Genomic DNA, 26,346 nt, shown 5'->3' with positions numbered 1-26,346 from the left:
GATTTGGCGGTGTTTTTTTTTTTCTAGGAGTACTTATATGCTACCATTTCTTGCTATGAGAGAAAAAATATTCTCTTTTGTCTGGGATAAGCACGATTTTAGGTTTCGGATCACTTGAAGGCCTATTTGAAACCAAGGAGACATGGGTGATGGATTTCCGTAATGGCTTCTGTGCTCCAGTGGCGCAATCGGTCAGCGCGCGGTACTTATATGGCAGTATCTGTTGAGCAATGCCGAGGTTGTGAGTTCGAGCCTCACCTGGAGCATGCAGTTTCTTGCTTTTTGCCTTTATTCATGGAAAATGTAATCTGCACTTGCACCCTATGGCCTGAGAACTTTACAACAGGGCAATAAGCGCCCAAAGAAACTCAAGGTTCTTTCCTCAAGGGTGCTTGAATGAGCTGTCTTTCTGTTACACTGACCACATTCTTTAAATTGTGGACCAGAACAGATAAAGAAAATGTGCGCCTTCTACTTGATGAAAAGAGGTGTGGAGAGCTGCGACATGGCTTTTCTCTTTCAGAAAACTCATTCTTCTGACTTTGTAGCTCAAACCGCTTGCAATTCTGTAGCAAGTTTACAAGGGAAAATAAAAACAAAGATTTTGCCACCCTTACCTTGTAAAGTAAGAGAACGGATGACTTCTGAAAGAAAAAAAAAGTCTTTGCTGTCATCTAGCGAAAGCCCCAGTGGCCTAATGGATAAGGCACTGGCCTCCTAAGCCAGGGATTGTGGGTTCGAGTCCCATCTGGGGTGTTTGAGATCTAGCTTGACTCTTTCAAGTCACATCGAAAGCAAGGCTTTAGAATAAAACCTTTAGGACTTCCCTTTCCTGTTGCCTTAATTAATATGTCTGCCTTCTCCTAGTAGAACTCAGATTAGTTCAGCAGCATGCTATCAACTGAATGGAAACTTCTGCAAGATGGCTACAAGTCCTCTTGTCCAAAACCAAATCTCCTGCAATGTTTCTGCCAAACAATATGTTCAACTCCCCACAAAGGAAACGCTGCTTTTATTAGGAAAGAGCTTTGCATTTTCTCCGACATTCTCCAGACATCCCATTGTGGCATGCAAATCCGGTGGCCTAAAATCTTCAAGCAAAAAAGCCACCCTGACAAGTATCGTTGGTAAGCTTAATTTGCAGGAAGGCATTTTATGTCCTTTTTGTGCCAGTTTCAGAAATGTTTTTCCTGATGTATCAACATGTATACGAATAGCAATCAGAATCGCTCCTTAGAGGTGTGCTTCCTTTGCTTCATATGACATGGTGTTGTTGCATTTGTTGAGATTCACACTGATAGCCACTGCTTTGGGACACATTCAGAAGTCTTCTTGCCGCAAGCAGTCAGAAATAGAATCTGACGTGGATCGGCAGATTTTCTGAAAAATAGAGCATCAAAATGCTCAACACAGTTGCTGGATAGTGGCATTTCAAATGTATTAACAACTCTTGTGTTTTATCTGGGTTTACCCACAAACGGACCTTGATCCAAAGGTACTTGGTATTACCTGCCACTTCTTGCTTTACAGTGGATATTTAGTAACTTTTCAAACATGCATGAATATATCCCTAACACGTCACGATAGCAGTTGCAATATCATTTTTTCTTTCAAAAAAGTTCTACTTTTATTTTTTAAATACTGTCCTTGAGCTCCAGTCAAGTGGATTTGGCGGTGTTTTTTTTTTTTCTAGGAGTACTTATATGCTACCATTTCTTGCTATGAGAGAAAAAATATTCTCTTTTGTCTGGGATAAGCACGATTTTAGGTTTCGGATCACTTGAAGGCCTATTTGAAACCAAGGAGACATGGGTGATGGATTTCCGTGATGGCTTCTGTGCTCCAGTGGCGCAATCGGTCAGCGCGCGGTACTTATATGGCAGTATCTGTTGAGCAATGCCGAGGTTGTGAGTTCGAGCCTCACCTGGAGCATGCAGTTTCTTGCTTTTTGCCTTTATTCATGGAAAATGTAATCTGCACTTGCACCCTATGGCCTGAGAACTTTACAACAGGGCAATAAGCGCCCAAAGAAACTCAAGGTTCTTTCCTCAAGGGTGCTTGAATGAGCTGTCTTTCTGTTACACTGACCACATTCTTTAAATTGTGGACCAGAACAGATAAAGAAAATGTGCGCCTTCTACTTGATGAAAAGAGGTGTGGAGAGCTGCGACATGGCTTTTCTCTTTCAGAAAACTCATTCTTCTGACTTTGTAGCTCAAACCGCTTGCAATTCTGTAGCAAGTTTACAAGGGAAAATAAAAACAAAGATTTTGCCACCCTTACCTTGTAAAGTAAGAGAATGGATGCCTTCTGAAAGAAAAAAAAAGTCTTTGCTGTCATCTAGCGAAAGCCCCCAGTGGCCTAATGGATAAGGCACTGGCCTCCTAAGCCAGGGATTGTGGGTTCGAGTCCCATCTGGGGTGTTTGAGATCTTGCTTGACTCTTTCAAGTCACATCTAAAGCAAGGCTTTAGGAGTTCCCTTTCCTGTTGCCTTAATTAATATGCGTGCCTTCTCCTAGTAGAACTCAGATTAGTTCAGCAGCATGCTATCAACTGAATGGAAACTTCTGCAAGATGGCTACAAGTCCTCTTGTCCAAAACCAAATCTCCTGCAATGTTTCTGCCAAACAATATGTTCAACTCCCCACAAAGGAAACGCTGCTTTTATTAGGAAAGAGCTTTGCATTTTCTCCGACATTCTCCAGACATCCCATTGTGGCATGCAAATCCGGTGGCCTAAAATCTTCAAGCAAAAAAGCCACCCTGACAAGTATCGTTGGTAAGCTTAATTTGCAGGAAGGCATTTTATGTCCTTGTTGTGCCAGTTTCAGAAATGTTTTTCCTGATGTATCAACATGTATACGAATAGCAATCAGAATCGCTCCTTAGAGGTGTGCTTCCTTTGCTTCATATGACATGGTGTTGTTGCATTTGTTGAGATTCACACTGATAGCCACTGCTTTGGGACACATTCAGAAGTCTTCTTGCCGCAAGCAGTCAGAAATAGAATCTGACGTGGATCGGCAGATTTTCTGAAAAATAGAGCATCAAAATGCTCAACACAGTTGCTGGATAGTGGCATTTCAAATGTATTAACAACTCTTGTGTTTTATCTGGGTTTACCCACAAACGGACCTTGATCCAAAGGTACTTGGTATTACCTGCCACTTCTTGCTTTACAGTGGATATTTAGTAACTTTTCAAACATGCATGAATATATCCCTAACACGTCACGATAGCAGTTGCAATATCATTTTTTCTTTCAAAAAAGTTCTACTTTTATTTTTTAAATACTGTCCTTGAGCTCCAGTCAAGTGGATTTGGCGGTGTTTTTTTTTTTTCTAGGAGTACTTATATGCTACCATTTCTTGCTATGAGAGAAAAAATATTCTCTTTTGTCTGGGATAAGCACGATTTTAGGTTTCGGATCACTTGAAGGCCTATTTGAAACCAAGGAGACATGGGTGATGGATTTCCGTGATGGCTTCTGTGCTCCAGTGGCGCAATCGGTCAGCGCGCGGTACTTATATGGCAGTATCTGTTGAGCAATGCCGAGGTTGTGAGTTCGAGCCTCACCTGGAGCATGCAGTTTCTTGCTTTTTGCCTTTATTCATGGAAAATGTAATCTGCACTTGCACCCTATGGCCTGAGAACTTTACAACAGGGCAATAAGCGCCCAAAGAAACTCAAGGTTCTTTCCTCAAGGGTGCTTGAATGAGCTGTCTTTCTGTTACACTGACCACATTCTTTAAATTGTGGACCAGAACAGATAAAGAAAATGTGCGCCTTCTACTTGATGAAAAGAGGTGTGGAGAGCTGCGACATGGCTTTTCTCTTTCAGAAAACTCATTCTTCTGACTTTGTAGCTCAAACCGCTTGCAATTCTGTAGCAAGTTTACAAGGGAAAATAAAAACAAAGATTTTGCCACCCTTACCTTGTAAAGTAAGAGAACGGATGCCTTCTGAAAGAAAAAAAAAGTCTTTGCTGTCATCTAGCGAAAGCCCCAGTGGCCTAATGGATAAGGCACTGGCCTCCTAAGCCAGGGATTGTGGGTTCGAGTCCCATCTGGGGTGTTTGAGATCTTGCTTGACTCTTTCAAGTCACATCTAAAGCAAGGCTTTAGAATAAAACCTTTAGGACTTCCCTTTCCTGTTGCCTTAATTAATATGCGTGCCTTCTCCTAGTAGAACTCAGACTAGTTCAGCAGCATGCTATCAACTGAATGGAAACTTCTGCAAGATGGCTACAAGTCCTCTTGTCCAAAACCAAATCTCCTGCAATGTTTCTGCCAAACAATATGTTCAACTCCCCACAAAGGAAACGCTGCTTTTATTAGGAAAGAGCTTTGCATTTTCTCCGACATTCTCCAGACATCCCATTGTGGCATGCAAATCCGGTGGCCTAAAATCTTCAAGCAAAAAAGCCACCCTGACAAGTATCGTTGGTAAGCTTAATTTGCAGGAAGGCATTTTATGTCCTTGTTGTGCCAGTTTCAGAAATGTTTTTCCTGATGTATCAACATGTATACGAATAGCAATCAGAATCGCTCCTTAGAGGTGTGCTTCCTTTGCTTCATATGACATGGTGTTGTTGCATTTGTTGAGATTCACACTGATAGCCACTGCTTTGGGACACATTCAGAAGTCTTCTTGCCGCAAGCAGTCAGAAATAGAATCTGACGTGGATCGGCAGATTTTCTGAAAAATAGAGCATCAAAATGCTCAACACAGTTGCTGGATAGTGGCATTTCAAATGTATTAACAACTCTTGTGTTTTATCTGGGTTTACCCACAAACGGACCTTGATCCAAAGGTACTTGGTATTACCTGCCACTTCTTGCTTTACAGTGGATATTTAGTAACTTTTCAAACATGCATGAATATATCCCTAACACGTCACGATAGCAGTTGCAATATCATTTTTTCTTTCAAAAAAGTTCTACTTTTATTTTTTAAATACTGTCCTTGAGCTCCAGTCAAGTGGATTTGGCGGTGTTTTTTTTTTTTCTAGGAGTACTTATATGCTACCATTTCTTGCTATGAGAGAAAAAATATTCTCTTTTGTCTGGGATAAGCACGATTTTAGGTTTCGGATCACTTGAAGGCCTATTTGAAACCAAGGAGACATGGGTGATGGATTTCCGTGATGGCTTCTGTGCTCCAGTGGCGCAATCGGTCAGCGCGCGGTACTTATATGGCAGTATCTGTTGAGCAATGCCGAGGTTGTGAGTTCGAGCCTCACCTGGAGCATGCAGTTTCTTGCTTTTTGCCTTTATTCATGGAAAATGTAATCTGCACTTGCACCCTATGGCCTGAGAACTTTACAACAGGGCAATAAGCGCCCAAAGAAACTCAAGGTTCTTTCCTCAAGGGTGCTTGAATGAGCTGTCTTTCTGTTACACTGACCACATTCTTTAAATTGTGGACCAGAACAGATAAAGAAAATGTGCGCCTTCTACTTGATGAAAAGAGGTGTGGAGAGCTGCGACATGGCTTTTCTCTTTCAGAAAACTCATTCTTCTGACTTTGTAGCTCAAACCGCTTGCAATTCTGTAGCAAGTTTACAAGGGAAAATAAAAACAAAGATTTTGCCACCCTTACCTTGTAAAGTAAGAGAACGGATGCCTTCTGAAAGAAAAAAAAAGTCTTTGCTGTCATCTAGCGAAAGCCCCAGTGGCCTAATGGATAAGGCACTGGCCTCCTAAGCCAGGGATTGTGGGTTCGAGTCCCATCTGGGGTGTTTGAGATCTTGCTTGACTCTTTCAAGTCACATCTAAAGCAAGGCTTTAGAATAAAACCTTTAGGACTTCCCTTTCCTGTTGCCTTAATTAATATGCGTGCCTTCTCCTAGTAGAACTCAGACTAGTTCAGCAGCATGCTATCAACTGAATGGAAACTTCTGCAAGATGGCTACAAGTCCTCTTGTCCAAAACCAAATCTCCTGCAATGTTTCTGCCAAACAATATGTTCAACTCCCCACAAAGGAAACGCTGCTTTTATTAGGAAAGAGCTTTGCATTTTCTCCGACATTCTCCAGACATCCCATTGTGGCATGCAAATCCGGTGGCCTAAAATCTTCAAGCAAAAAAGCCACCCTGACAAGTATCGTTGGTAAGCTTAATTTGCAGGAAGGCATTTTATGTCCTTGTTGTGCCAGTTTCAGAAATGTTTTTCCTGATGTATCAACATGTATACGAATAGCAATCAGAATCGCTCCTTAGAGGTGTGCTTCCTTTGCTTCATATGACATGGTGTTGTTGCATTTGTTGAGATTCACACTGATAGCCACTGCTTTGGGACACATTCAGAAGTCTTCTTGCCGCAAGCAGTCAGAAATAGAATCTGACGTGGATCGGCAGATTTTCTGAAAAATAGAGCATCAAAATGCTCAACACAGTTGCTGGATAGTGGCATTTCAAATGTATTAACAACTCTTGTGTTTTATCTGGGTTTACCCACAAACGGACCTTGATCCAAAGGTACTTGGTATTACCTGCCACTTCTTGCTTTACAGTGGATATTTAGTAACTTTTCAAACATGCATGAATATATCCCTAACACGTCACGATAGCAGTTGCAATATCATTTTTTCTTTCAAAAAAGTTCTACTTTTATTTTTTAAATACTGTCCTTGAGCTCCAGTCAAGTGGATTTGGCGGTGTTTTTTTTTTTTCTAGGAGTACTTATATGCTACCATTTCTTGCTATGAGAGAAAAAATATTCTCTTTTGTCTGGGATAAGCACGATTTTAGGTTTCGGATCACTTGAAGGCCTATTTGAAACCAAGGAGACATGGGTGATGGATTTCCGTGATGGCTTCTGTGCTCCAGTGGCGCAATCGGTCAGCGCGCGGTACTTATATGGCAGTATCTGTTGAGCAATGCCGAGGTTGTGAGTTCGAGCCTCACCTGGAGCATGCAGTTTCTTGCTTTTTGCCTTTATTCATGGAAAATGTAATCTGCACTTGCACCCTATGGCCTGAGAACTTTACAACAGGGCAATAAGCGCCCAAAGAAACTCAAGGTTCTTTCCTCAAGGGTGCTTGAATGAGCTGTCTTTCTGTTACACTGACCACATTCTTTAAATTGTGGACCAGAACAGATAAAGAAAATGTGCGCCTTCTACTTGATGAAAAGAGGTGTGGAGAGCTGCGACATGGCTTTTCTCTTTCAGAAAACTCATTCTTCTGACTTTGTAGCTCAAACCGCTTGCAATTCTGTAGCAAGTTTACAAGGGAAAATAAAAACAAAGATTTTGCCACCCTTACCTTGTAAAGTAAGAGAACGGAGAACGGAGCTCCAGTCAAGTGGATTTGGCGGTGTTTTTTTTTTTCTAGGAGTACTTATATGCTACCATTTCTTGCTATGAGAGAAAAAATATTCTCTTTTGTCTGGGATAAGCACGATTTTAGGTTTCGGATCACTTGAAGGCCTATTTGAAACCAAGGAGACATGGGTGATGGATTTCCGTGATGGCTTCTGTGCTCCAGTGGCGCAATCGGTCAGCGCGCGGTACTTATATGGCAGTATCTGTTGAGCAATGCCGAGGTTGTGAGTTCGAGCCTCACCTGGAGCATGCAGTTTCTTGCTTTTTGCCTTTATTCATGGAAAATGTAATCTGCACTTGCACCCTATGGCCTGAGAACTTTACAACAGGGCAATAAGCGCCCAAAGAAACTCAAGGTTCTTTCCTCAAGGGTGCTTGAATGAGCTGTCTTTCTGTTACACTGACCACATTCTTTAAATTGTGGACCAGAACAGATAAAGAAAATGTGCGCCTTCTACTTGATGAAAAGAGGTGTGGAGAGCTGCGACATGGCTTTTCTCTTTCAGAAAACTCATTCTTCTGACTTTGTAGCTCAAACCGCTTGCAATTCTGTAGCAAGTTTACAAGGGAAAATAAAAACAAAGATTTTGCCACCCTTACCTTGTAAAGTAAGAGAACGGATGCCTTCTGAAAGAAAAAAAAAGTCTTTGCTGTCATCTAGCGAAAGCCCCAGTGGCCTAATGGATAAGGCACTGGCCTCCTAAGCCAGGGATTGTGGGTTCGAGTCCCATCTGGGGTGTTTGAGATCTAGCTTGACTCTTTCAAGTCACATCGAAAGCAAGGCTTTAGAATAAAACCTTTAGGACTTCCCTTTCCTGTTGCCTTAATTAATATGTCTGCCTTCTCCTAGTAGAACTCAGATTAGTTCAGCAGCATGCTATCAACTGAATGGAAACTTCTGCAAGATGGCTACAAGTCCTCTTGTCCAAAACCAAATCTCCTGCAATGTTTCTGCCAAACAATATGTTCAACTCCCCACAAAGGAAACGCTGCTTTCATTAGGAAAGAGCTTTGCATTTTCTCCGACATTCTCCAGACATCCCATTGTGGCATGCAAATCCGGTGGCCTAAAATCTTCAAGCAAAAAAGCCACCCTGACAAGTATCGTTGGTAAGCTTAATTTGCAGGAAGGCATTTTATGTCCTTTTTGTGCCAGTTTCAGAAATGTTTTTCCTGATGTATCAACATGTATACGAATAGCAATCAGAATCGCTCCTTAGAGGTGTGCTCCTTTGCTTCATATGACATGGTGTTGTTGCATTTGTTGAGATTCACACTGATAGCCACTGCTTTGGGACACATTCAGAAGTCTTCTTGCCGCAAGCAGTCAGAAATAGAATCTGACGTGGATCGGCAGATTTTCTGAAAAATAGAGCATCAAAATGCTCAACACAGTTACTGGATAGTGGCATTTCAAATGTATTAACAACTCTTGTGTTTTATCTGGGTTTACCCACAAACGGACCTTGATCCAAAGGTACTTGGTATTACCTGCCACTTCTTGCTTTACAGTGGATATTTAGTAACTTTTCAAACATGCATGAATATATCCCTAACACGTCACGATAGCAGTTGCAATATCATTTTTTCTTTCAAAAAAGTTCTACTTTTATTTTTAAAATACTGTCCTTGAGCTCCAGTCAAGTGGATTTGGCGGTGTTTTTTTTTTCTAGGAGTACTTATATGCTACCATTTCTTGCTATGAGAGAAAAAATATTCTCTTTTGTCTGGGATAAGCACGATTTTAGGTTTCGGATCACTTGAAGGCCTATTTGAAACCAAGGAGACATGGGTGATGGATTTCCGTGATGGCTTCTGTGCTCCAGTGGCGCAATCGGTCAGCGCGCGGTACTTATATGGCAGTATCTGTTGAGCAATGCTGAGGTTGTGAGTTCGAACCTCACCTGGAGCATGCAGTTTCTTGCTTTTTGCCTTTACTCATGGAAAATGTAATCTGCATTTGCACCCTATGGCCTGAGAACTTTACAACAGGGCAATAAGCGCCCAAAGAAACTCAAGGTTCTTTCCTCAAGGGTGCTTGAATGAGCTGTCTTTCTGTTACACTGACCACATTCTTTAAATTGTGGACCAGAACAGATAAAGAAAATGTGCGCCTTCTACTTGATGAAAAGAGGTGTGGAGAGCTGCGACATGGCTTTTCTCTTTCAGAAAACTCATTCTTCTGACTTTGTAGCTCAAACCACTTGCAATTCTGTAGCAAGTTTACAAGGGAAAATAAAAACAAAGATTTTGCCACCCTTACCTTGTAAAGTAAGAGAACGGAGAACGGAGCTCCAGTCAAGTGGATTTGGCGGTGTTTTTTTTTTTCTAGGAGTACTTATATGCTACCATTTCTTGCTATGAGAGAAAACATATTCTCTTTTGTCTGGGATAAGCACGATTTTAGGTTTCGGATCACTTGAAGGCCTATTTGAAATCAAGGAGACATGGGTGATGGATTTCCGTGATGGCTTCTGTGCTCCAGTGGCGCAATCGGTCAGCGCGCGGTACTTATATGGCAGTATCTGTTGAGCAATGCCGAGGTTGTGAGTTCGAGCCTCACCTGGAGCATGCAGTTTCTTGCTTTTTGCCTTTATTCATGGAAAATGTAATCTGCACTTTCACCCTATGGCCTGAGAACTTTACAACAGGGCAATAAGCGCCCAAAGAAACTCAAGGTTCTTTCCTCAAGGGTGCTTGAATGAGCTGTCTTTCTGTTACACTGACCACATTCTTTAAATTGTGGACCAGAACAGATAAAGAAAATGTGCGCCTTCTACTTGATGAAAAGAGGTGTGGAGAGCTGCGACATGGCTTTTCTCTTTCAGAAAACTCATTCTTCTGACTTTGTAGCTCAAACCGCTTGCAATTCTGTAGCAAGTTTACAAGGGAAAATAAAAACAAAGATTTTGCCACCCTTACCTTGTAAAGTAAGAGAACGGATGCCTTCTGAAAGAAAAAAAAAGTCTTTGCTGTCATCTAGCGAAAGCCCCAGTGGCCTAATGGATAAGGCACTGGCCTCCTAAGTCAGGGATTGTGGGTTCGAGTCCCATCTGGGGTGTTTGAGATCTTGCTTGACTCTTTCAAGTCACATCTAAAGCAAGGCTTTAGAATAAAACCTTTAGGACTTCCCTTTCCTGTTGCCTTAATTAATATGCGTGCCTTCTCCTAGTAGAACTCAGATTAGTTCAGCAGCATGCTATCAACTGAATGGAAACTTCTGCAAGATGGCTACAAGTCCTCTTGTCCAAAACCAAATCTCCTGCAATGTTTCTGCCAAACAATATGTTCAACTCCCCACAAAGGAAACGCTGCTTTTATTAGGAAAGAGCTTTGCATTTTCTCCGACATTCTCCAGACATCCCATTGTGGCATGCAAATCCGGTGGCCTAAAATCTTCAAGCAAAAAAGCCACCCTGACAAGTATCGTTGGTAAGCTTAATTTGCAGGAAGGCATTTTATGTCCTTTTTGTGCCAGTTTCAGAAATGTTTTTCCTGATGTATCAACATGTATACGAATAGCAATCAGAATCGCTCCTTAGAGGTGTGCTTCCTTTGCTTCATATGACATGGTGTTGTTGCATTTGTTGAGATTCACACTGATAGCCACTGCTTTGGGACACATTCAGAAGTCTTCTTGCCGCAAGCAGTCAGAAATAGAATCTGACGTGGATCGGCAGATTTTCTGAAAAATAGAGCATCAAAATGCTCAACACAGTTGCTGGATAGTGGCATTTCAAATGTATTAACAACTCTTGTGTTTTATCTGGGTTTACCCACAAACGGACCTTGATCCAAAGGTACTTGGTATTACCTGCCACTTCTTGCTTTACAGTGGATATTTAGTAACTTTTCAAACATGCATGAATATATCCCTAACACGTCACGATAGCAGTTGCAATATCATTTTTTCTTTCAAAAAAGTTCTACTTTTATTTTTTAAATACTGTCCTTGAGCTCCAGTCAAGTGGATTTGGCGGTGTTTTTTTTTTTTCTAGGAGTACTTATATGCTACCATTTCTTGCTATGAGAGAAAAAATATTCTCTTTTGTCTGGGATAAGCACGATTTTAGGTTTCGGATCACTTGAAGGCCTATTTGAAACCAAGGAGACATGGGTGATGGATTTCTGTGATGGCTTCTGTGCTCCAGTGGCGCAATCGGTCAGCGCGCGGTACTTATATGGCAGTATCTGTTGAGCAATGCCGAGGTTGTGAGTTCGAGCCTCACCTGGAGCATGCAGTTTCTTGCTTTTTGCCTTTATTCATGGAAAATGTAATCTGCACTTGCACCCTATGGCCTGAGAACTTTACAACAGGGCAATAAGCGCCCAAAGAAACTCAAGGTTCTTTCCTCAAGGGTGCTTGAATGAGCTGTCTTTCTGTTACACTGACCACATTCTTTAAATTGTGGACCAGAACAGATAAAGAAAATGTGCGCCTTCTACTTGATGAAAAGAGGTGTGGAGAGCTGCGACATGGCTTTTCTCTTTCAGAAAACTCATTCTTCTGACTTTGTAGCTCAAACCGCTTGCAATTCTGTAGCAAGTTTACAAGGGAAAATAAAAACAAAGATTTTGCCACCCTTACCTTGTAAAGTAAGAGAACGGATGCCTTCTGAAAGAAAAAAAAAGTCTTTGCTGTCATCTAGCGAAAGCCCCAGTGGCCTAATGGATAAGGCACTGGCCTCCTAAGTCAGGGATTGTGGGTTCGAGTCCCATCTGGGGTGTTTGAGATCTTGCTTGACTCTTTCAAGTCACATCTAAAGCAAGGCTTTAGAATAAAACCTTTAGGACTTCCCTTTCCTGTTGCCTTAATTAATATGCGTGCCTTCTCCTAGTAGAACTCAGATTAGTTCAGCAGCATGCTATCAACTGAATGGAAACTTCTGCAAGATGGCTACAAGTCCTCTTGTCCAAAACCAAATCTCCTGCAATGTTTCTGCCAAACAATATGTTCAACTCCCCACAAAGGAAACGCTGCTTTTATTAGGAAAGAGCTTTGCATTTTCTCCGACATTCTCCAGACATCCCATTGTGGCATGCAAATCCGGTGGCCTAAAATCTTCAAGCAAAAAAGCCACCCTGACAAGTATCGTTGGTAAGCTTAATTTGCAGGAAGGCATTTTATGTCCTTTTTGTGCCAGTTTCAGAAATGTTTTTCCTGATGTATCAACATGTATACGAATAGCAATCAGAATCGCTCCTTAGAGGTGTGCTTCCTTTGCTTCATATGACATGGTGTTGTTGCATTTGTTGAGATTCACACTGATAGCCACTGCTTTGGGACACATTCAGAAGTCTTCTTGCCGCAAGCAGTCAGAAATAGAATCTGACGTGGATCGGCAGATTTTCTGAAAAATAGAGCATCAAAATGCTCAACACAGTTGCTGGATAGTGGCATTTCAAATGTATTAACAACTCTTGTGTTTTATCTGGGTTTACCCACAAACGGACCTTGATCCAAAGGTACTTGGTATTACCTGCCACTTCTTGCTTTACAGTGGATATTTAGTAACTTTTCAAACATGCATGAATATATCCCTAACACGTCACGATAGCAGTTGCAATATCATTTTTTCTTTCAAAAAAGTTCTACTTTTATTTTTTAAATACTGTCCTTGAGCTCCAGTCAAGTGGATTTGGCGGTGTTTTTTTTTTTTTCTAGGAGTACTTATATGCTACCATTTCTTGCTATGAGAGAAAAAATATTCTCTTTTGTCTGGGATAAGCACGATTTTAGGTTTCGGATCACTTGAAGGCCTATTTGAAACCAAGGAGACATGGGTGATGGATTTCTGTGATGGCTTCTGTGCTCCAGTGGCGCAATCGGTCAGCGCGCGGTACTTATATGGCAGTATCTGTTGAGCAATGCCGAGGTTGTGAGTTCGAGCCTCACCTGGAGCATGCAGTTTCTTGCTTTTTGCCTTTATTCATGGAAAATGTAATCTGCACTTGCACCCTATGGCCTGAGAACTTTACAACAGGGCAATAAGCGCCCAAAGAAACTCAAGGTTCTTTCCTCAAGGGTGCTTGAATGAGCTGTCTTTCTGTTACACTGACCACATTCTTTAAATTGTGGACCAGAACAGATAAAGAAAATGTGCGCCTTCTACTTGATGAAAAGAGGTGTGGAGAGCTGCGACATGGCTTTTCTCTTTCAGAAAACTCATTCTTCTGACTTTGTAGCTCAAACCGCTTGCAATTCTGTAGCAAGTTTACAAGGGAAAATAAAAACAAAGATTTTGCCACCCTTACCTTGTAAAGTAAGAGAACGGATGCCTTCTGAAAGAAAAAAAAAGTCTTTGCTGTCATCTAGTGAAAGCCCCAGTGGCCTAATGGATAAGGCACTGGCCTCCTAAGCCAGGGATTGTGGGTTCGAGTCCCATCTGGGGTGTTTGAGATCTTGCTTGACTCTTTCAAGTCACATCTAAAGCAAGGCTTTAGAATAAAACCTTTAGGACTTCCCTTTCCTGTTGCCTTAATTAATATGCGTGCCTTCTCCTAGTAGAACTCAGATTAGTTCAGCAGCATGCTATCAACTGAATGGAAACTTCTGCAAGATGGCTACAAGTCCTCTTGTCCAAAACCAAATCTCCTGCAATGTTTCTGCCAAACAATATGTTCAACTCCCCACAAAGGAAACGCTGCTTTTATTAGGAAAGAGCTTTGCATTTTCTCCGACATTCTCCAGACATCCCATTGTGGCATGCAAATCCGGTGGCCTAAAATCTTCAAGCAAAAAAGCCACCCTGACAAGTATCGTTGGTAAGCTTAATTTGCAGGAAGGCATTTTATGTCCTTTTTGTGCCAGTTTCAGAAATGTTTTTCCTGATGTATCAACATGTATACGAATAGCAATCAGAATCGCTCCTTAGAGGTGTGCTTCCTTTGCTTCATATGACATGGTGTTGTTGCATTTGTTGAGATTCACACTGATAGCCACTGCTTTGGGACACATTCAGAAGTCTTCTTGCCGCAAGCAGTCAGAAATAGAATCTGACGTGGATCGGCAGATTTTCTGAAAAATAGAGCATCAAAATGCTCAACACAGTTGCTGGATAGTGGCATTTCAAATGTATTAACAACTCTTGTGTTTTATCTGGGTTTACCCACAAACGGACCTTGATCCAAAGGTACTTGGTATTACCTGCCACTTCTTGCTTTACAGTGGATATTTAGTAACTTTTCAAACATGCATGAATATATCCCTAACACGTCACGATAGCAGTTGCAATATCATTTTTTCTTTCAAAAAAGTTCTACTTTTATTTTTTAAATACTGTCCTTGAGCTCCAGTCAAGTGGATTTGGCGGTGTTTTTTTTTTTTTCTAGGAGTACTTATATGCTACCATTTCTTGCTATGAGAGAAAAAATATTCTCTTTTGTCTGGGATAAGCACGATTTTAGGTTTCGGATCACTTGAAGGCCTATTTGAAACCAAGGAGACATGGGTGATGGATTTCTGTGATGGCTTCTGTGCTCCAGTGGCGCAATCGGTCAGCGCGCGGTACTTATATGGCAGTATCTGTTGAGCAATGCCGAGGTTGTGAGTTCGAGCCTCACCTGGAGCATGCAGTTTCTTGCTTTTTGCCTTTATTCATGGAAAATGTAATCTGCACTTGCACCCTATGGCCTGAGAACTTTACAACAGGGCAATAAGCGCCCAAAGAAACTCAAGGTTCTTTCCTCAAGGGTGCTTGAATGAGCTGTCTTTCTGTTACACTGACCACATTCTTTAAATTGTGGACCAGAACAGATAAAGAAAATGTGCGCCTTCTACTTGATGAAAAGAGGTGTGGAGAGCTGCGACATGGCTTTTCTCTTTCAGAAAACTCATTCTTCTGACTTTGTAGCTCAAACCGCTTGCAATTCTGTAGCAAGTTTACAAGGGAAAATAAAAACAAAGATTTTGCCACCCTTACCTTGTAAAGTAAGAGAACGGATGCCTTCTGAAAGAAAAAAAAAGTCTTTGCTGTCATCTAGCGAAAGCCCCAGTGGCCTAATGGATAAGGCACTGGCCTCCTAAGTCAGGGATTGTGGGTTCGAGTCCCATCTGGGGTGTTTGAGATCTTGCTTGACTCTTTCAAGTCACATCTAAAGCAAGGCTTTAGAATAAAACCTTTAGGACTTCCCTTTCCTGTTGCCTTAATTAATATGCGTGCCTTCTCCTAGTAGAACTCAGATTAGTTCAGCAGCATGCTATCAACTGAATGGAAACTTCTGCAAGATGGCTACAAGTCCTCTTGTCCAAAACCAAATCTCCTGCAATGTTTCTGCCAAACAATATGTTCAACTCCCCACAAAGGAAACGCTGCTTTTATTAGGAAAGAGCTTTGCATTTTCTCCGACATTCTCCAGACATCCCATTGTGGCATGCAAATCCGGTGGCCTAAAATCTTCAAGCAAAAAAGCCACCCTGACAAGTATCGTTGGTAAGCTTAATTTGCAGGAAGGCATTTTATGTCCTTTTTGTGCCAGTTTCAGAAATGTTTTTCCTGATGTATCAACATGTATACGAATAGCAATCAGAATCGCTCCTTAGAGGTGTGCTTCCTTTGCTTCATATGACATGGTGTTGTTGCATTTGTTGAGATTCACACTGATAGCCACTGCTTTGGGACACATTCAGAAGTCTTCTTGCCGCAAGCAGTCAGAAATAGAATCTGACGTGGATCGGCAGATTTTCTGAAAAATAGAGCATCAAAATGCTCAACACAGTTGCTGGATAGTGGCATTTCAAATGTATTAACAACTCTTGTGTTTTATCTGGGTTTACCCACAAACGGACCTTGATCCAAAGGTACTTGGTATTACCTGCCACTTCTTGCTTTACAGTGGATATTTAGTAACTTTTCAAACATGCATGAATATATCCCTAACACGTCACGATAGCAGTTGCAATATCATTTTTTCTTTCAAAAAAGTTCTACTTTTATTTTTTAAATACTGTCCTTGAGCTCCAGTCAAGTGGATTTGGCGGTGTTTTTTTTTTTTTCTAGGAGTACTTATATGCTACCATTTCTTGCTATGAGAGAAAAAATATTCTCTTTTGTCTGGGATAAGCACGATTTTAGGTTTCGGATCACTTGAAGGCCTATTTGAAACCAAGGAGACATGGGTGATGGATTTCTGTGATGGCTTCTGTGCTCCAGTGGCGCAATCGGTCAGCGCGCGGTACTTATATGGCAGTATCTGTTGAGCAATGCCGAGGTTGTGAGTTCGAGCCTCACCTGGAGCATGCAGTTTCTTGCTTTTTGCCTTTATTCATGGAAAATGTAATCTGCACTTGCACCCTATGGCCTGAGAACTTTACAACAGGGCAATAAGCGCCCAAAGAAACTCAAGGTTCTTTCCTCAAGGGTGCTTGAATGAGCTGTCTTTCTGTTACACTGACCACATTCTTTAAATTGTGGACCAGAACAGATAAAGAAAATGTGCGCCTTCTACTTGATGAAAAGAGGTGTGGAGAGCTGCGACATGGCTTTTCTCTTTCAGAAAACTCATTCTTCTGACTTTGTAGCTCAAACCGCTTGCAATTCTGTAGCAAGTTTACAAGGGAAAATAAAAACAAAGATTTTGCCACCCTTACCTTGTAAAGTAAGAGAACGGATGCCTTCTGAAAGAAAAAAAAAGTCTTTGCTGTCATCTAGTGAAAGCCCCAGTGGCCTAATGGATAAGGCACTGGCCTCCTAAGCCAGGGATTGTGGGTTCGAGTCCCATCTGGGGTGTTTGAGATCTTGCTTGACTCTTTCAAGTCACATCTAAAGCAAGGCTTTAGAATAAAACCTTTAGGACTTCCCTTTCCTGTTGCCTTAATTAATATGCGTGCCTTCTCCTAGTAGAACTCAGATTAGTTCAGCAGCATGCTATCAACTGAATGGAAACTTCTGCAAGATGGCTACAAGTCCTCTTGTCCAAAACCAAATCTCCTGCAATGTTTCTGCCAAACAATATGTTCAACTCCCCACAAAGGAAACGCTGCTTTTATTAGGAAAGAGCTTTGCATTTTCTCCGACATTCTCCAGACATCCCATTGTGGCATGCAAATCCGGTGGCCTAAAATCTTCAAGCAAAAAAGCCACCCTGACAAGTATCGTTGGTAAGCTTAATTTGCAGGAAGGCATTTTATGTCCTTTTTGTGCCAGTTTCAGAAATGTTTTTCCTGATGTATCAACATGTATACGAATAGCAATCAGAATCGCTCCTTAGAGGTGTGCTTCCTTTGCTTCATATGACATGGTGTTGTTGCATTTGTTGAGATTCACACTGATAGCCACTGCTTTGGGACACATTCAGAAGTCTTCTTGCCGCAAGCAGTCAGAAATAGAATCTGACGTGGATCGGCAGATTTTCTGAAAAATAGAGCATCAAAATGCTCAACACAGTTGCTGGATAGTGGCATTTCAAATGTATTAACAACTCTTGTGTTTTATCTGGGTTTACCCACAAACGGACCTTGATCCAAAGGTACTTGGTATTACCTGCCACTTCTTGCTTTACAGTGGATATTTAGTAACTTTTCAAACATGCATGAATATATCCCTAACACGTCACGATAGCAGTTGCAATATCATTTTTTCTTTCAAAAAAGTTCTACTTTTATTTTTTAAATACTGTCCTTGAGCTCCAGTCAAGTGGATTTGGCGGTGTTTTTTTTTTTTTCTAGGAGTACTTATATGCTACCATTTCTTGCTATGAGAGAAAAAATATTCTCTTTTGTCTGGGATAAGCACGATTTTAGGTTTCGGATCACTTGAAGGCCTATTTGAAACCAAGGAGACATGGGTGATGGATTTCTGTGATGGCTTCTGTGCTCCAGTGGCGCAATCGGTCAGCGCGCGGTACTTATATGGCAGTATCTGTTGAGCAATGCCGAGGTTGTGAGTTCGAGCCTCACCTGGAGCATGCAGTTTCTTGCTTTTTGCCTTTATTCATGGAAAATGTAATCTGCACTTGCACCCTATGGCCTGAGAACTTTACAACAGGGCAATAAGCGCCCAAAGAAACTCAAGGTTCTTTCCTCAAGGGTGCTTGAATGAGCTGTCTTTCTGTTACACTGACCACATTCTTTAAATTGTGGACCAGAACAGATAAAGAAAATGTGCGCCTTCTACTTGATGAAAAGAGGTGTGGAGAGCTGCGACATGGCTTTTCTCTTTCAGAAAACTCATTCTTCTGACTTTGTAGCTCAAACCGCTTGCAATTCTGTAGCAAGTTTACAAGGGAAAATAAAAACAAAGATTTTGCCACCCTTACCTTGTAAAGTAAGAGAACGGATGCCTTCTGAAAGAAAAAAAAAGTCTTTGCTGTCATCTAGTGAAAGCCCCAGTGGCCTAATGGATAAGGCACTGGCCTCCTAAGCCAGGGATTGTGGGTTCGAGTCCCATCTGGGGTGTTTGAGATCTTGCTTGACTCTTTCAAGTCACATCTAAAGCAAGGCTTTAGAATAAAACCTTTAGGACTTCCCTTTCCTGTTGCCTTAATTAATATGCGTGCCTTCTCCTAGTAGAACTCAGATTAGTTCAGCAGCATGCTATCAACTGAATGGAAACTTCTGCAAGATGGCTACAAGTCCTCTTGTCCAAAACCAAATCTCCTGCAATGTTTCTGCCAAACAATATGTTCAACTCCCCACAAAGGAAACGCTGCTTTTATTAGGAAAGAGCTTTGCATTTTCTCCGACATTCTCCAGACATCCCATTGTGGCATGCAAATCCGGTGGCCTAAAATCTTCAAGCAAAAAAGCCACCCTGACAAATATCGTTGGTAAGCTTAATTTGCAGGAAGGCATTTTATGTCCTTGTTGTGCCAGTTTCAGAAATGTTTTTCCTGATGTATCAACATGTATACGAATAGCAATCAGAATCGCTCCTTAGAGGTGTGCTTCCTTTGCTTCATATGACATGGTGTTGTTGCATTTGTTGAGATTCACACTGATAGCCACTGCTTTGGGACACATTCAGAAGTCTTCTTGCCGCAAGCAGTCAGAAATAGAATCTGACGTGGATCGGCAGATTTTCTGAAAAATAGAGCATCAAAATGCTCAACACAGTTGCTGGATAGTGGCATTTCAAATGTATTAACAACTCTTGTGTTTTATCTGGGTTTACCCACAAACGGACCTTGATCCAAAGGTACTTGGTATTACCTGCCACTTCTTGCTTTACAGTGGATATTTAGTAACTTTTCAAACATGCATGAATATATCCCTAACACGTCACGATAGCAGTTGCAATATCATTTTTTCTTTCAAAAAAGTTCTACTTTTATTTTTTAAATACTGTCCTTGAGCTCCAGTCAAGTGGATTTGGCGGTGTTTTTTTTTTTTCTAGGAGTACTTATATGCTACCATTTCTTGCTATGAGAGAAAAAATATTCTCTTTTGTCTGGGATAAGCACGATTTTAGGTTTCGGATCACTTGAAGGCCTATTTGAAACCAAGGAGACATGGGTGATGGATTTCTGTGATGGCTTCTGTGCTCCAGTGGCGCAATCGGTCAGCGCGCGGTACTTATATGGCAGTATCTGTTGAGCAATGCCGAGGTTGTGAGTTCGAGCCTCACCTGGAGCATGCAGTTTCTTGCTTTTTGCCTTTATTCATGGAAAATGTAATCTGCACTTGCACCCTATGGCCTGAGAACTTTACAACAGGGCAATAAGCGCCCAAAGAAACTCAAGGTTCTTTCCTCAAGGGTGCTTGAATGAGCTGTCTTTCTGTTACACTGACCACATTCTTTAAATTGTGGACCAGAACAGATAAAGAAAATGTGCGCCTTCTACTTGATGAAAAGAGGTGTGGAGAGCTGCGACATGGCTTTTCTCTTTCAGAAAACTCATTCTTCTGACTTTGTAGCTCAAACCGCTTGCAATTCTGTAGCAAGTTTACAAGGGAAAATAAAAACAAAGATTTTGCCACCCTTACCTTGTAAAGTAAGAGAACGGATGCCTTCTGAAAGAAAAAAAAAGTCTTTGCTGTCATCTAGTGAAAGCCCCAGTGGCCTAATGGATAAGGCACTGGCCTCCTAAGCCAGGGATTGTGGGTTCGAGTCCCATCTGGGGTGTTTGAGATCTTGCTTGACTCTTTCAAGTCACATCTAAAGCAAGGCTTTAGAATAAAACCTTTAGGACTTCCCTTTCCTGTTGCCTTAATTAATATGCGTGCCTTCTCCTAGTAGAACTCAGATTAGTTCAGCAGCATGCTATCAACTGAATGGAAACTTCTGCAAGATGGCTACAAGTCCTCTTGTCCAAAACCAAATCTCCTGCAATGTTTCTGCCAAACAATATGTTCAACTCCCCACAAAGGAAATGCTGCTTTTATTAGGAAAGAGCTTTGCATTTTCTCCGACATTCTCCAGACATCCCATTGTGGCATGCAAATCCGGTGGCCTAAAATCTTCAAGCAAAAAAGCCACCCTGACAAGTATCGTTGGTAAGCTTAATTTGCAGGAAGGCATTTTATGTCCTTTTTGTGCCAGTTTCAGAAATGTTTTTCCTGATGTATCAACATGTATACGAATAGCAATCAGAATCGCTCCTTAGAGGTGTGCTTCCTTTGCTTCATATGACATGGTGTTGTTGCATTTGTTGAGATTCACACTGATAGCCACTGCTTTGGGACACATTCAGAAGTCTTCTTGCCGCAAGCAGTCAGAAATAGAATCTGACGTGGATCGGCAGATTTTCTGAAAAATAGAGCATCAAAATGCTCAACACAGTTGCTGGATAGTGGCATTTCAAATGTATTAACAACTCTTGTGTTTTATCTGGGTTTACCCACAAACGGACCTTGATCCAAAGGTACTTGGTATTACCTGCCACTTCTTGCTTTACAGTGGATATTTAGTAACTTTTCAAACATGCATGAATATATCCCTAACACGTCACGATAGCAGTTGCAATATCATTTTTTCTTTCAAAAAAGTTCTACTTTTATTTTTTAAATACTGTCCTTGAGCTCCAGTCAAGTGGATTTGGCGGTGTTTTTTTTTTTTCTAGGAGTACTTATATGCTACCATTTCTTGCTATGAGAGAAAAAATATTCTCTTTTGTCTGGGATAAGCACGATTTTAGGTTTCGGATCACTTGAAGGCCTATTTGAAACCAAGGAGACATGGGTGATGGATTTCTGTGATGGCTTCTGTGCTCCAGTGGCGCAATCGGTCAGCGCGCGGTACTTATATGGCAGTATCTGTTGAGCAATGCCGAGGTTGTGAGTTCGAGCCTCACCTGGAGCATGCAGTTTCTTGCTTTTTGCCTTTATTCATGGAAAATGTAATCTGCACTTGCACCCTATGGCCTGAGAACTTTACAACAGGGCAATAAGCGCCCAAAGAAACTCAAGGTTCTTTCCTCAAGGGTGCTTGAATGAGCTGTCTTTCTGTTACACTGACCACATTCTTTAAATTGTGGACCAGAACAGATAAAGAAAATGTGCGCCTTCTACTTGATGAAAAGAGGTGTGGAGAGCTGCGACATGGCTTTTCTCTTTCAGAAAACTCATTCTTCTGACTTTGTAGCTCAAACCGCTTGCAATTCTGTAGCAAGTTTACAAGGGAAAATAAAAACAAAGATTTTGCCACCCTTACCTTGTAAAGTAAGAGAACGGATGCCTTCTGAAAGAAAAAAAAAGTCTTTGCTGTCATCTAGTGAAAGCCCCAGTGGCCTAATGGATAAGGCACTGGCCTCCTAAGCCAGGGATTGTGGGTTCGAGTCCCATCTGGGGTGTTTGAGATCTTGCTTGACTCTTTCAAGTCACATCTAAAGCAAGGCTTTAGAATAAAACCTTTAGGACTTCCCTTTCCTGTTGCCTTAATTAATATGCGTGCCTTCTCCTAGTAGAACTCAGATTAGTTCAGCAGCATGCTATCAACTGAATGGAAACTTCTGCAAGATGGCTACAAGTCCTCTTGTCCAAAACCAAATCTCCTGCAATGTTTCTGCCAAACAATATGTTCAACTCCCCACAAAGGAAACGCTGCTTTTATTAGGAAAGAGCTTTGCATTTTCTCCGACATTCTCCAGACATCCCATTGTGGCATGCAAATCCGGTGGCCTAAAATCTTCAAGCAAAAAAGCCACCCTGACAAGTATCGTTGGTAAGCTTAATTTGCAGGAAGGCATTTTATGTCCTTGTTGTGCCAGTTTCAGAAATGTTTTTCCTGATGTATCAACATGTATACGAATAGCAATCAGAATCGCTCCTTAGAGGTGTGCTTCCTTTGCTTCATATGACATGGTGTTGTTGCATTTGTTGAGATTCACACTGATAGCCACTGCTTTGGGACACATTCAGAAGTCTTCTTGCCGCAAGCAGTCAGAAATAGAATCTGACGTGGATCGGCAGATTTTCTGAAAAATAGAGCATCAAAATGCTCAACACAGTTGCTGGATAGTGGCATTTCAAATGTATTAACAACTCTTGTGTTTTATCTGGGTTTACCCACAAACGGACCTTGATCCAAAGGTACTTGGTATTACCTGCCACTTCTTGCTTTACAGTGGATATTTAGTAACTTTTCAAACATGCATGAATATATCCCTAACACGTCACGATAGCAGTTGCAATATCATTTTTTCTTTCAAAAAAGTTCTACTTTTATTTTTTAAATACTGTCCTTGAGCTCCAGTCAAGTGGATTTGGCGGTGTTTTTTTTTTTTCTAGGAGTACTTATATGCTACCATTTCTTGCTATGAGAGAAAAAATATTCTCTTTTGTCTGGGATAAGCACGATTTTAGGTTTCGGATCACTTGAAGGCCTATTTGAAACCAAGGAGACATGGGTGATGGATTTCCGTGATGGCTTCTGTGCTCCAGTGGCGCAATCGGTCAGCGCGCGGTACTTATATGGCAGTATCTGTTGAGCAATGCCGAGGTTGTGAGTTCGAGCCTCACCTGGAGCATGCAGTTTCTTGCTTTTTGCCTTTATTCATGGAAAATGTAATCTGCACTTGCACCCTATGGCCTGAGAACTTTACAACAGGGCAATAAGCGCCCAAAGAAACTCAAGGTTCTTTCCTCAAGGGTGCTTGAATGAGCTGTCTTTCTGTTACACTGACCACATTCTTTAAATTGTGGACCAGAACAGATAAAGAAAATGTGCGCCTTCTACTTGATGAAAAGAGGTGTGGAGAGCTGCGACATGGCTTTTCTCTTTCAGAAAACTCATTCTTCTGACTTTGTAGCTCAAACCGCTTGCAATTCTGTAGCAAGTTTACAAGGGAAAATAAAAACAAAGATTTTGCCATCCTTACCTTGTAAAGTAAGAGAACGGATGCCTTCTGAAAGAAAAAAAAAGTCTTTGCTGTCATCTAGCGAAAGCCCCAGTGGCCTAATGGATAAGGCACTGGCCTCCTAAGCCAGGGATTGTGGGTTCGAGTCCCATCTGGGGTGTTTGAGATCTTGCTTGACTCTTTCAAGTCACATCTAAAGCAAGGCTTTAGAATAAAACCTTTAGGACTTCCCTTTCCTGTTGCCTTAATTAATATGCGTGCCTTCTCCTAGTAGAACTCAGATTAGTTCAGCAGCATGCTATCAACTGAATGGAAACTTCTGCAAGATGGCTACAAGTCCTCTTGTCCAAAACCAAATCTCCTGCAATGTTTCTGCCAAACAATATGTTCAACTCCAAACAAAGGAAACGCTGCTTTTATTAGGAAAGAGCTTTGCATTTTCTCCGACATTCTCCAGACATCCCATTGTGGCATGCAAATCCGGTGGCCTAAAATCTTCAAGCAAAAAAGCCACCCTGACAAGTATCGTTGGTAAGCTTAATTTGCAGGAAGGCATTTTATGTCCTTTTTGTGCCAGTTTCAGAAATGTTTTTCCTGATGTATCAACATGTATACGAATAGCAATCAGAATCGCTCCTTAGAGGTGTGCTTCCTTTGCTTCATATGACATGGTGTTGTTGCATTTGTTGAGATTCACACTGATAGCCACTGCTTTGGGACACATTCAGAAGTCTTCTTGCCGCAAGCAGTCAGAAATAGAATCTGACGTGGATCGGCAGATTTTCTGAAAAATAGAGCATCAAAATGCTCAACACAGTTGCTGGATAGTGGCATTTCAAATGTATTAACAACTCTTGTGTTTTATCTGGGTTTACCCACAAACGGACCTTGATCCAAAGGTACTTGGTATTACCTGCCACTTCTTGCTTTACAGTGGATATTTAGTAACTTTTCAAACATGCATGAATATATCCCTAACACGTCACGATAGCAGTTGCAATATCATTTTTTCTTTCAAAAAAGTTCTACTTTTATTTTTTAAATACTGTCCTTGAGCTCCAGTCAAGTGGATTTGGCGGTGTTTTTTTTTTTTTTCTAGGAGTACTTATATGCTACCATTTCTTGCTATGAGAGAAAAAATATTCTCTTTTGTCTGGGATAAGCACGATTTTAGGTTTCGGATCACTTGAAGGCCTATTTGAAACCAAGGAGACATGGGTGATGGATTTCCGTGATGGCTTCTGTGCTCCAGTGGCGCAATCGGTCAGCGCGCGGTACTTATATGGCAGTATCTGTTGAGCAATGCCGAGGTTGTGAGTTCGAGCCTCACCTGGAGCATGCAGTTTCTTGCTTTTTGCCTTTATTCATGGAAAATGTAATCTGCACTTGCACCCTATGGCCTGAGAACTTTACAACAGGGCAATAAGCGCCCAAAGAAACTCAAGGTTCTTTCCTCAAGGGTGCTTGAATGAGCTGTCTTTCTGTTACACTGACCACATTCTTTAAATTGTGGACCAGAACAGATAAAGAAAATGTGCGCCTTCTACTTGATGAAAAGAGGTGTGGAGAGCTGCGACATGGCTTTTCTCTTTCAGAAAACTCATTCTTCTGACTTTGTAGCTCAAACCGCTTGCAATTCTGTAGCAAGTTTACAAGGGAAAATAAAAACAAAGATTTTGCCACCCTTACCTTGTAAAGTAAGAGAACGGATGCCTTCTGAAAGAAAAAAAAAGTCTTTGCTGTCATCTAGCGAAAGCCCCAGTGGCCTAATGGATAAGGCACTGGCCTCCTAAGTCAGGGATTGTGGGTTCGAGTCCCATCTGGGGTGTTTGAGATCTTGCTTGACTCTTTCAAGTCACATCTAAAGCAAGGCTTTAGAATAAAACCTTTAGGACTTCCCTTTCCTGTTGCCTTAATTAATATGCGTGCCTTCTCCTAGTAGAACTCAGATTAGTTCAGCAGCATGCTATCAACTGAATGGAAACTTCTGCAAGATGGCTACAAGTCCTCTTGTCCAAAACCAAATCTCCTGCAATGTTTCTGCCAAACAATATGTTCAACTCCCCACAAAGGAAACGCTGCTTTTATTAGGAAAGAGCTTTGCATTTTCTCCGACATTCTCCAGACATCCCATTGTGGCATGCAAATCCGGTGGCCTAAAATCTTCAAGCAAAAAAGCCACCCTGACAAGTATCGTTGGTAAGCTTAATTTGCAGGAAGGCATTTTATGTCCTTGTTGTGCCAGTTTCAGAAATGTTTTTCCTGATGTATCAACATGTATACGAATAGCAATCAGAATCGCTCCTTAGAGGTGTGCTTCCTTTGCTTCATATGACATGGTGTTGTTGCATTTGTTGAGATTCACACTGATAGCCACTGCTTTGGGACACATTCAGAAGTGTTCTTGCCGCAAGCAGTCAGAAATAGAATCTGACGTGGATCGGCAGATTTTCTGAAAAATAGAGCATCAAAATGCTCAACACAGTTGCTGGATAGTGGCATTTCAAATGTATTAACAACTCTTGTGTTTTATCTGGGTTTACCCACAAACGGACCTTGATCCAAAGGTACTTGGTATTACCTGCCACTTCTTGCTTTACAGTGGATATTTAGTAACTTTTCAAACATGCATGAATATATCCCTAACACGTCACGATAGCAGTTGCAATATCATTTTTTCTTTCAAAAAAGTTCTACTTTTATTTTTTAAATACTGTCCTTGAGCTCCAGTCAAGTGGATTTGGCGGTGTTTTTTTTTTTTCTAGGAGTACTTATATGCTACCATT

General features: G+C 41.4%; 32 non-coding genes across 32 annotated transcripts; all 32 read left to right on the top strand.

The window, feature by feature from the left end:
* Positions 1-173: 173 nt before the first annotated feature.
* TRNAI-UAU (transfer RNA isoleucine (anticodon UAU)) lies at positions 174-266 on the top strand. The gene is given in 2 exon segments: positions 174-211; positions 231-266. It is a non-coding gene; the product is annotated as a tRNA-Ile (tRNA).
* Positions 267-683: 417 nt separating this feature from the next.
* TRNAR-CCU (transfer RNA arginine (anticodon CCU)) lies at positions 684-756 on the top strand. Its single transcript has one exon. It is a non-coding gene; the product is annotated as a tRNA-Arg (tRNA).
* A 1,083-nt stretch (positions 757-1,839) lies between these two features.
* Positions 1,840-1,932, top strand: TRNAI-UAU (transfer RNA isoleucine (anticodon UAU)). The gene is given in 2 exon segments: positions 1,840-1,877; positions 1,897-1,932. It is a non-coding gene; the product is annotated as a tRNA-Ile (tRNA).
* A 417-nt stretch (positions 1,933-2,349) lies between these two features.
* Positions 2,350-2,423, top strand: TRNAR-CCU (transfer RNA arginine (anticodon CCU)). The gene has a single exon. It is a non-coding gene; the product is annotated as a tRNA-Arg (tRNA).
* Positions 2,424-3,492: 1,069 nt separating this feature from the next.
* On the top strand, positions 3,493-3,585 carry TRNAI-UAU (transfer RNA isoleucine (anticodon UAU)). The gene is given in 2 exon segments: positions 3,493-3,530; positions 3,550-3,585. It is a non-coding gene; the product is annotated as a tRNA-Ile (tRNA).
* A 417-nt stretch (positions 3,586-4,002) lies between these two features.
* TRNAR-CCU (transfer RNA arginine (anticodon CCU)) lies at positions 4,003-4,075 on the top strand. Its single transcript has one exon. It is a non-coding gene; the product is annotated as a tRNA-Arg (tRNA).
* A 1,083-nt stretch (positions 4,076-5,158) lies between these two features.
* Positions 5,159-5,251, top strand: TRNAI-UAU (transfer RNA isoleucine (anticodon UAU)). Its single transcript is given in 2 exon segments — positions 5,159-5,196; positions 5,216-5,251. It is a non-coding gene; the product is annotated as a tRNA-Ile (tRNA).
* A 417-nt stretch (positions 5,252-5,668) lies between these two features.
* On the top strand, positions 5,669-5,741 carry TRNAR-CCU (transfer RNA arginine (anticodon CCU)). The gene has a single exon. It is a non-coding gene; the product is annotated as a tRNA-Arg (tRNA).
* A 1,083-nt stretch (positions 5,742-6,824) lies between these two features.
* TRNAI-UAU (transfer RNA isoleucine (anticodon UAU)) lies at positions 6,825-6,917 on the top strand. Its single transcript is given in 2 exon segments — positions 6,825-6,862; positions 6,882-6,917. It is a non-coding gene; the product is annotated as a tRNA-Ile (tRNA).
* A 566-nt stretch (positions 6,918-7,483) lies between these two features.
* On the top strand, positions 7,484-7,576 carry TRNAI-UAU (transfer RNA isoleucine (anticodon UAU)). Its single transcript is given in 2 exon segments — positions 7,484-7,521; positions 7,541-7,576. It is a non-coding gene; the product is annotated as a tRNA-Ile (tRNA).
* Positions 7,577-7,993: 417 nt separating this feature from the next.
* TRNAR-CCU (transfer RNA arginine (anticodon CCU)) lies at positions 7,994-8,066 on the top strand. The gene has a single exon. It is a non-coding gene; the product is annotated as a tRNA-Arg (tRNA).
* Positions 8,067-9,146: 1,080 nt separating this feature from the next.
* TRNAI-UAU (transfer RNA isoleucine (anticodon UAU)) lies at positions 9,147-9,239 on the top strand. The gene is given in 2 exon segments: positions 9,147-9,184; positions 9,204-9,239. It is a non-coding gene; the product is annotated as a tRNA-Ile (tRNA).
* Positions 9,240-9,805: 566 nt separating this feature from the next.
* On the top strand, positions 9,806-9,898 carry TRNAI-UAU (transfer RNA isoleucine (anticodon UAU)). The gene is given in 2 exon segments: positions 9,806-9,843; positions 9,863-9,898. It is a non-coding gene; the product is annotated as a tRNA-Ile (tRNA).
* Positions 9,899-10,315: 417 nt separating this feature from the next.
* On the top strand, positions 10,316-10,388 carry TRNAR-CCU (transfer RNA arginine (anticodon CCU)). The gene has a single exon. It is a non-coding gene; the product is annotated as a tRNA-Arg (tRNA).
* Positions 10,389-11,471: 1,083 nt separating this feature from the next.
* TRNAI-UAU (transfer RNA isoleucine (anticodon UAU)) lies at positions 11,472-11,564 on the top strand. The gene is given in 2 exon segments: positions 11,472-11,509; positions 11,529-11,564. It is a non-coding gene; the product is annotated as a tRNA-Ile (tRNA).
* A 417-nt stretch (positions 11,565-11,981) lies between these two features.
* Positions 11,982-12,054, top strand: TRNAR-CCU (transfer RNA arginine (anticodon CCU)). Its single transcript has one exon. It is a non-coding gene; the product is annotated as a tRNA-Arg (tRNA).
* A 1,084-nt stretch (positions 12,055-13,138) lies between these two features.
* TRNAI-UAU (transfer RNA isoleucine (anticodon UAU)) lies at positions 13,139-13,231 on the top strand. Its single transcript is given in 2 exon segments — positions 13,139-13,176; positions 13,196-13,231. It is a non-coding gene; the product is annotated as a tRNA-Ile (tRNA).
* Positions 13,232-13,648: 417 nt separating this feature from the next.
* On the top strand, positions 13,649-13,721 carry TRNAR-CCU (transfer RNA arginine (anticodon CCU)). Its single transcript has one exon. It is a non-coding gene; the product is annotated as a tRNA-Arg (tRNA).
* A 1,084-nt stretch (positions 13,722-14,805) lies between these two features.
* Positions 14,806-14,898, top strand: TRNAI-UAU (transfer RNA isoleucine (anticodon UAU)). Its single transcript is given in 2 exon segments — positions 14,806-14,843; positions 14,863-14,898. It is a non-coding gene; the product is annotated as a tRNA-Ile (tRNA).
* A 417-nt stretch (positions 14,899-15,315) lies between these two features.
* Positions 15,316-15,388, top strand: TRNAR-CCU (transfer RNA arginine (anticodon CCU)). Its single transcript has one exon. It is a non-coding gene; the product is annotated as a tRNA-Arg (tRNA).
* Positions 15,389-16,472: 1,084 nt separating this feature from the next.
* TRNAI-UAU (transfer RNA isoleucine (anticodon UAU)) lies at positions 16,473-16,565 on the top strand. Its single transcript is given in 2 exon segments — positions 16,473-16,510; positions 16,530-16,565. It is a non-coding gene; the product is annotated as a tRNA-Ile (tRNA).
* A 417-nt stretch (positions 16,566-16,982) lies between these two features.
* On the top strand, positions 16,983-17,055 carry TRNAR-CCU (transfer RNA arginine (anticodon CCU)). The gene has a single exon. It is a non-coding gene; the product is annotated as a tRNA-Arg (tRNA).
* A 1,084-nt stretch (positions 17,056-18,139) lies between these two features.
* On the top strand, positions 18,140-18,232 carry TRNAI-UAU (transfer RNA isoleucine (anticodon UAU)). Its single transcript is given in 2 exon segments — positions 18,140-18,177; positions 18,197-18,232. It is a non-coding gene; the product is annotated as a tRNA-Ile (tRNA).
* Positions 18,233-18,649: 417 nt separating this feature from the next.
* Positions 18,650-18,722, top strand: TRNAR-CCU (transfer RNA arginine (anticodon CCU)). Its single transcript has one exon. It is a non-coding gene; the product is annotated as a tRNA-Arg (tRNA).
* Positions 18,723-19,805: 1,083 nt separating this feature from the next.
* On the top strand, positions 19,806-19,898 carry TRNAI-UAU (transfer RNA isoleucine (anticodon UAU)). Its single transcript is given in 2 exon segments — positions 19,806-19,843; positions 19,863-19,898. It is a non-coding gene; the product is annotated as a tRNA-Ile (tRNA).
* Positions 19,899-20,315: 417 nt separating this feature from the next.
* On the top strand, positions 20,316-20,388 carry TRNAR-CCU (transfer RNA arginine (anticodon CCU)). The gene has a single exon. It is a non-coding gene; the product is annotated as a tRNA-Arg (tRNA).
* Positions 20,389-21,471: 1,083 nt separating this feature from the next.
* Positions 21,472-21,564, top strand: TRNAI-UAU (transfer RNA isoleucine (anticodon UAU)). The gene is given in 2 exon segments: positions 21,472-21,509; positions 21,529-21,564. It is a non-coding gene; the product is annotated as a tRNA-Ile (tRNA).
* Positions 21,565-21,981: 417 nt separating this feature from the next.
* TRNAR-CCU (transfer RNA arginine (anticodon CCU)) lies at positions 21,982-22,054 on the top strand. Its single transcript has one exon. It is a non-coding gene; the product is annotated as a tRNA-Arg (tRNA).
* Positions 22,055-23,137: 1,083 nt separating this feature from the next.
* TRNAI-UAU (transfer RNA isoleucine (anticodon UAU)) lies at positions 23,138-23,230 on the top strand. The gene is given in 2 exon segments: positions 23,138-23,175; positions 23,195-23,230. It is a non-coding gene; the product is annotated as a tRNA-Ile (tRNA).
* Positions 23,231-23,647: 417 nt separating this feature from the next.
* Positions 23,648-23,720, top strand: TRNAR-CCU (transfer RNA arginine (anticodon CCU)). Its single transcript has one exon. It is a non-coding gene; the product is annotated as a tRNA-Arg (tRNA).
* A 1,085-nt stretch (positions 23,721-24,805) lies between these two features.
* TRNAI-UAU (transfer RNA isoleucine (anticodon UAU)) lies at positions 24,806-24,898 on the top strand. Its single transcript is given in 2 exon segments — positions 24,806-24,843; positions 24,863-24,898. It is a non-coding gene; the product is annotated as a tRNA-Ile (tRNA).
* A 417-nt stretch (positions 24,899-25,315) lies between these two features.
* Positions 25,316-25,388, top strand: TRNAR-CCU (transfer RNA arginine (anticodon CCU)). Its single transcript has one exon. It is a non-coding gene; the product is annotated as a tRNA-Arg (tRNA).
* The last annotated feature ends 958 nt before the right edge of the window (positions 25,389-26,346 follow it).

Source organism: Lithobates pipiens, unplaced genomic scaffold, assembly GCF_037356315.1.
Source record: "Lithobates pipiens isolate NorthernLeopardFrog02 unplaced genomic scaffold, aLitPip1_a1.2 Scaffold_8, whole genome shotgun sequence".
NCBI classification, from domain to species: domain Eukaryota; kingdom Metazoa; phylum Chordata; class Amphibia; order Anura; family Ranidae; genus Lithobates; species Lithobates pipiens.
Note: the sequence above shows the minus strand (reverse complement) of the source record. Positions and strands in the feature narration are given on the sequence as shown.